This window comes from Natator depressus, chromosome 24 (assembly GCF_965152275.1).
Source record: "Natator depressus isolate rNatDep1 chromosome 24, rNatDep2.hap1, whole genome shotgun sequence".
Lineage (NCBI taxonomy): Eukaryota > Metazoa > Chordata > Testudines > Cheloniidae > Natator > Natator depressus.
The window spans coordinates 1,419,804-1,426,064 of NC_134257.1; the positions used below are offsets into that span (position 1 = coordinate 1,419,804).

At 59.5% G+C, this 6,261-nt stretch overlaps 1 protein-coding gene across 1 annotated transcript in view; it reads right to left on the reverse strand.

The window, feature by feature from the left end:
- The window catches only part of CREB3L4 (cAMP responsive element binding protein 3 like 4), a 75,017-nt gene that overhangs the window by 51,920 nt on the left and 16,836 nt on the right, over positions 1-6,261 (reverse strand). The gene's annotated exons all lie outside the window — the stretch shown is intronic.

Genomic DNA, 6,261 nt, shown 5'->3' on the forward strand with positions numbered 1-6,261 from the left:
CTTGCAAAGACTCCATGAGGATTCCTTTCCCTAGGGCTTTTCTATGCAACAATTCACCCCTCCCAGAAATTCTGCTCTTACCCTCTTTACCTAGGGCTTGCTCTAGAGGAACACGTTCCTGAGCAACAACAGACTCTTTCTGGGTCTCCCTTACATCCAGAATTACCTATGGCCCGTCCGGTGGATTCCTACACAATCCCCTTTCAGGCAAACTGACAGATTTCCTAGATAAATGGTCAGAAGCATTCTCCTTCCCTTTGCCACACACAAGTTCAGGAATCTTTTCCTTCTTGCTACAGGTTTCCACACCCTCCATAGGTAACACAATCACATCACCTTCACGCTCTCCTTGTGCCCTGGCTAGGATCTCACCCTGATTAGACAGAGTTGCGACACCCTTTCCCAACCACACACGAGCAACAGGCAAAATACAAGCACCAGAATTGTCTGGTCTCTGGGATTTTACATAGACACTAACTGGATGCGACCTAGTTACAGGGCCATTCTCCTGAGCAGACACAAACTTAGGACCATTCCCTTCCTGGGCTTTAGCTGAATCCAGAACCAACTCTGAGACAACTGCACGACCCTCAACCATCACAGGCTGCAAGGCCCCTTCTGTCTGCTCCACAGACCAAGAAGAGCCGGACACACTTTCTCCTTTACCAGACACACAGCTTGGGATCTCTTTCCCCGTGTCCCAGCACACAAGGCTGGTCACAGACACCTGCTTGGAGATCAGGGTAGCTCCCTCCATAGGCAAGTCAATACCTCTGACAGGCACAGGCACGTTTCCTTCACTGTCCCAATTCTCCACCCAGCTAACAGGTAAGGTCCAGGGACACTCATCTTCCACTCTCCTCGCCTTCCCACCCTGCTGACTGGACAAAGCCATCAGATCACAAGGCTGCCTAGGCTCATCCAAACTTTCCTTACCAAGCACCTTGCCACTCCCCACAGATCCCCTCCCCTGCCTGTGTCTCCCCCCACTCAGCTGGGGTCTCAGCTCCCACTGTGCTCAGCGCTGCCCTTGCTGTGCCAGTGGGGGTAGGCAGCGAGCTCGCTGCTTTCCTCACTGCATCAGAGCCAGCGTGAGCCCCCTCTCCGAGTGCAAGGGCGCAGGGAGCATCTCTCTGTCCCACCCAGCCCCAGGGGTCTGCTTACAGGCAGGCAGGTAGCCTGAGCCTAGCGGCTCCTCCCTGCTGCCAGCCAGGTCATCTGCATTTTCACTGACCGTTTCCCTCTCCACTGATTGGTTCCCTGGATTCAAATTCAAACCCTTGGCCGTTACAGGAGCAGGGCCTGGATCCTGTCCCAAAGAGACACAGTTGCCCCACAACAGGGTCTCGCAGCTGGTGTCCTGGAGCACCCCAAAGACCAGCCAGCCCCACCCCTCCTGGGTCTGCACAGGGATCTGGGCCATAGGCAGGGCGAGGGGCTTCGTCCCTGGGACCCTCACCCAGCTCACACAGCCCCTCAACCTCTGAGGCTGCACCACCCAGGGCCTGACAACAGTTCTCTCTGTCCCAGGATCTCGCCACCCCAGGAATGTCTCCCCATTGACCATCACCTTCCGCTCCCACTGGGGGTCCGAGGGGCCTGGCCCCAGGAAACTCCACACAGACATATAGGTTGGGGTCAGGAGTGGGAGCCTGTCCACCTCCCCACCCATCTGGCCGACAGAGTCTATGGCCTTGGGACCCAGCAAGGGAGCTAGACACCGGGGCTTTTCCGCAGGGTCCCCCTGGTTCAAATCTCCAGCCTGCTCAAAGGCAGTGAGGTGGGCATCCACATCCCCCCCCCTCCTTAACCAGGGGCAGCAATTTAGTCTCGAGGTTCCCTGCGGAACTGGCCCCCCGGGGTCTATCCCCACTCACCCCGGGGGGGTTCCCTAGGCCTCTCCGCTCCCCCACCGCCAGTTCATGCTGCTGCTGCTTCTGCAGCTCTTTCTCGGGCTCTCGCTGTCTCTCACAGTCCTCTTGCTCTCTCGGACTCAGCTCCAATCCCGTCCATCTCCGATCCCCGGATGGGGAACCCGATCGTGAAGACCCTCGTCTGGTCGGGGACAGGAGTCTTGGCGATGCCTGGCTACTACTCCAGCTGCTCCCAGATCCTGCTATAGCCCCATTTGGGGTCAGGAATCTGTCCCTTAGAGCCGTCATCCTCCTCCAGCTGCACGATTAACTGTGCTTTGGTGAACTTACCAATGCTCAACCCTCTCTTTCTGCACAGGGTTACAATGTCCTTCTTAAGGAGACGGTGACAGACCATCACTCCGCTCTTCCCAAGTTGTTGTGGACTCACAGGCCTGTGTGCTCGCAGCTCCCCACGGTTTCCAGGGAGAACCCCTAGTGTGCCAGCCCTTCTCGAGGTCACCACCTCTTTGCCAGGGTCGAGCTGCAGACTCCTCCGCCCCTGGGACCGTTCGCTGCAATCCCCCGGGGGACCCTGTTACTGCAAAAGTCCTTCTCTCTGGTCACACACTCCCAGGGGTTAACCGCCCCCTGAAACCGTCTCTCTCTGAATCTTCAGCACGCCTAGTCCCCATCAATCCCCCTTTGTTTTACTGCTCCCCAGTCACTTACTGCAGGAAGCGCCATCCACGGGGTGCAGTAGATCCCACCGCTGCCACCAGTTGTCACGGAGTGCCCGGGCGATGCTCTGGAACTGCTCCCCATGAAGCCAGTCAGGACTCTGGGGCAGTCGCCTTCCGGTGAGCAGCCTGTCCGCAGGGCAAACAGCTCACACGGCTTCCACCTTCCTGGGTCTGACCTCGGAGCATTCAGCATCCTCTGCCCCTCCGTGTGCTTCCCACAGCGAGACCGCTCAGGCGGGGCTCCTGGGGAAGCCAGAGGGTCCTGCACCCCAACTTCGCAGTCAGACGGGACTCTCAGCCAGCCAGTAAAACAGAGGTTTATTAGACGACAGGAACATGGTCTAAAACAGAGCTTGCAGGTGCAGAGAACAGGACCCCTCAGCTGGGTCCATTTTGGAGGGCAGTGAGCCAGACAACCACGTCTGCACTTCACTCCATGTCCTAGCCAGCCCCAAACTGAAACTCCCTCCAGCCCCTCCTCCTCTGGGCTTTGTTCCTTTCCCAGGCCAGGAGGTCACCTGATTCCTTTGTTCTCCAACCCTTTAGCTCTCACCTTGCAGGGGGGAAGGGTCCAGGCCATCAGTTGCCAGGAAACAGGGTGTCGGCCATTCTCTGTGTCCAGACCCCTGCACACACCTGCCCTCTAGGGCTCTGCAGTGATCATACACCCTTACCCCACCACCTAGATACTTAAGAACTGCATAAGGGAAATTGAGGCACCCCCCACAATATTCGGAGGAACCACCAAGAACAGTCCCACTTCGTCACAAGGCATTTGCAGCCAACAGAGCTTTTCCAAATCCCCGCTGGGATGGGCAGCCTGAGCAGCGGGGGTGGTCTCTGGAAGCAGAGTGGGGGACCCCCCCAGCTGTGGCAGGGGAGAGGCCTGTCCAGTGCATCTCGTGCACAGCGTCCGGCCAGCTCTCCTGGCGGCGGGGCCAGGGGCTCGGGGCAGGACAGCGAGAAGCAGGGAGGCTGCTCCAGGGCCAGGCGTGCAGAGGAGAAGGTTCTAGGACCCACAGAGGGGAAGGGGGTCGGGGGTTGGCTGAAGCAGGGCCCAGGAGAGTGAATGGGCCATGCAGGTGCGTGGAGGAGCCGGGCTGGTACCTCAGGGTGTGTTGGCTGGCCCAGGCCCACTGACTCTGGCTAAGGGGCTCTTTAACTGTCTCTGACGGGCCAGTGCCAGACACTTCAGAGAGAGAACAGAACAGGCCAAATACCAAGTGATCCATCGCCTGTCACCCGGTCCCAGCCTCTGGCAGTCGGAGGTTTAGGGACACCCAGAGCAGGGGGTCACATCCCTGAACAGCCACTGATGGACGTATCCTCCATGACCTTATCTCATTCTTTTTTGAACCCAGTTATACTTTTGGCCTTTACAACATCCCCTGGCGATGAGTTCCACAGATTGACTGTGTGCGCTGTGTGAAGAAGTATTTCCGTGTGTGTTTTAAACCCGCTGCCTGTTAATTTCTTTGGGTGACCCCTGGTTCTTATGTGAAGGGGTAAATAACACTTCCCTAGTCACTGTCTCCAGCCCAGCCATGATTTTATAGACCGCTAGCATATCCCCCCAGCCGCCCTTCGTTGGCTCTGCTCCAAACTGAGCAGTCCCGGTCTCTTTATTCTCTCCTCACATGGAAGATGTTCCAGCCCCCTAAGCATTTTTGTTGCCCTTCTCTGTACATTTTGCAAGTCTAGTATGATTTTTGGAAAGGAGGCAAGCAGGCCTGCAGGCCATATTCAAGGTGTGGGTGTCCCATGGACGTATCTGGTGGCATTGTGCTCTGTGTTACTAGCTGTAGCCCTCTCCACCTTGTGAGCTTTCTGCCTGCCCTGCACACGCAGTGGATGTTTTCAGAGAACTATCCACCATGACTCCAGGATCTCGTCCTTGAGCGGTAACAGCTAACTGAGACCCCATCCGTTTGTAGGTGTAGCTGGGATTGTGTTTTCCAATGTCCATCACTTTGCATTTATCAACATTGAATTTCATCTGCCGTTTGGTTGCCCGTTACCCAGTTCTGGGAGCTCTTCCCCGTCTGCTTTGGACAGCACTATCGCGAGTCATTTAGTATTGTCTGCAAACGTTGCCACCTCCCTATTTACCCCTTTTTCCAGATCACTTGGAACAGGCCTGGTCCTAGTGCAGAGCCGTGGGGGCCCTGCTGTTTCTCTCTCTCTCCAGAAGAATGGGGACAGATCCTGGGCCTGATCCAGCTGGGGCCTGCGCTCCCTCGCCCCCCACCGCAGGCCACTGCACTAGGTTCTGCCCTTTGTCATCTGCATTTCTACAGCCGCTGCTTCACCCGTTTCCCTGGCACTGGAACCCGGAGCGCTCCCTGCCCTTTGCAGCACCCCTGGCCTGGCCTGGCTGCCTCAGCACTGCTCCCCACGGCTGGGTTAGGCAGCAGGAGGCCCGTGGTCCCTGCCTGCCATGCACACACGTGGCCAGAGGCTCCTTGGCCCAGGCAATCCTGGTGACTGCTCCTGCTCACTGGATGTTTTCTTGCCATTAATTTCAGCCTGTTGCTCCGTACTTTACCCCCGCTCCCGCCTCTGCTCCCTGCAGACCCTTCTGGCTCTTAGCCTGACCCTGCTGTGCAAAGCTCTGTGCTGAGGAGGCCCCAAAGAAAGGTCACCTAGACTCCCACTCCCCCCCGCAGCCCATGAGGGATCCACAGAACTGGTGCTATGGCCCCAGCCTTTGACTGGTGTCCAGGAGCCTCCCTTCAGTGAGGCAGCCCTGGCCCCCTGGGGTCCCACTCTTCCTCCAGCGAAGCCCCGTGCCCTTACTGTCACCTCTGACCCCCCACCTCACCCCGCAGCTGCCTTCACACTCCTGCCTAGAAGCTGCAGAATAACCCTGGGGTCAGAGGGGGAATTTTTTGTAAATATTTTATATGAAGACTGAGTGTGCCTCAGTTTCCCCCACATGCTGCATTGTCAGCTAGAGGGGGCGGGAAAAAGCTGTTTGCTCGCTGAGGAGGCCTGGTGAGGCAAGTGGGGCTGGCACTGGCTGTCTGGGGCCTGTACCCCCCGTCACTGGAGGGTCCATGAAGCCAATCACCGGGACGTTGGCTACCCGCCAACCCACGTCCAGGGCTGGCCCCTGTCGGCTGGTAGCCCCCGGGTTTGATCCTGGGGAACGCAGGAGCGATGAGGGGGCAGGTGGCCCCGGGCCCTCGAACAAAGCGGCTGCACGGGGCCGGTGCGGGGGCCGGGGGGTCACGGCGTGGCTGGGCTCCGGGGGGCCGGGCCGGGCTGCGACTTTCCTCCCTGGTGCTGCCAAGGTGCCAGCGCTGGCCAGGCGCCCGGCGGGAATGCACGAGCCCTGGTGAATGCACGAGTCCTGGTGAGCTAAAGGTGCCGGGGTGCGCGGACCCCTCTTCTCCCTCTGCGCCCAGGCTGGGCCGGGCCCGGCCCGCTCCCCACCCCCGCGGGGGCCCTGGGGGGGCGCTGCCCCCCAGCACCGGCTGGCTGCCCTGGGGGGGTGCCCCGGAGCCGTGGGACGGGGGGCCCCGAGCTGGGGCCGGAGCCCCGGGGCCCCGGGCCCGCGAGGGTGAGCGGGGAAAGGCGGGCTGCGGGGCACGCGGGGCGGGAACGGACCCAGGCGTCCGGCGGCCGGGCCCCGCCAGCTGCAGCGCGTCCTCCGGGCCGGCAGG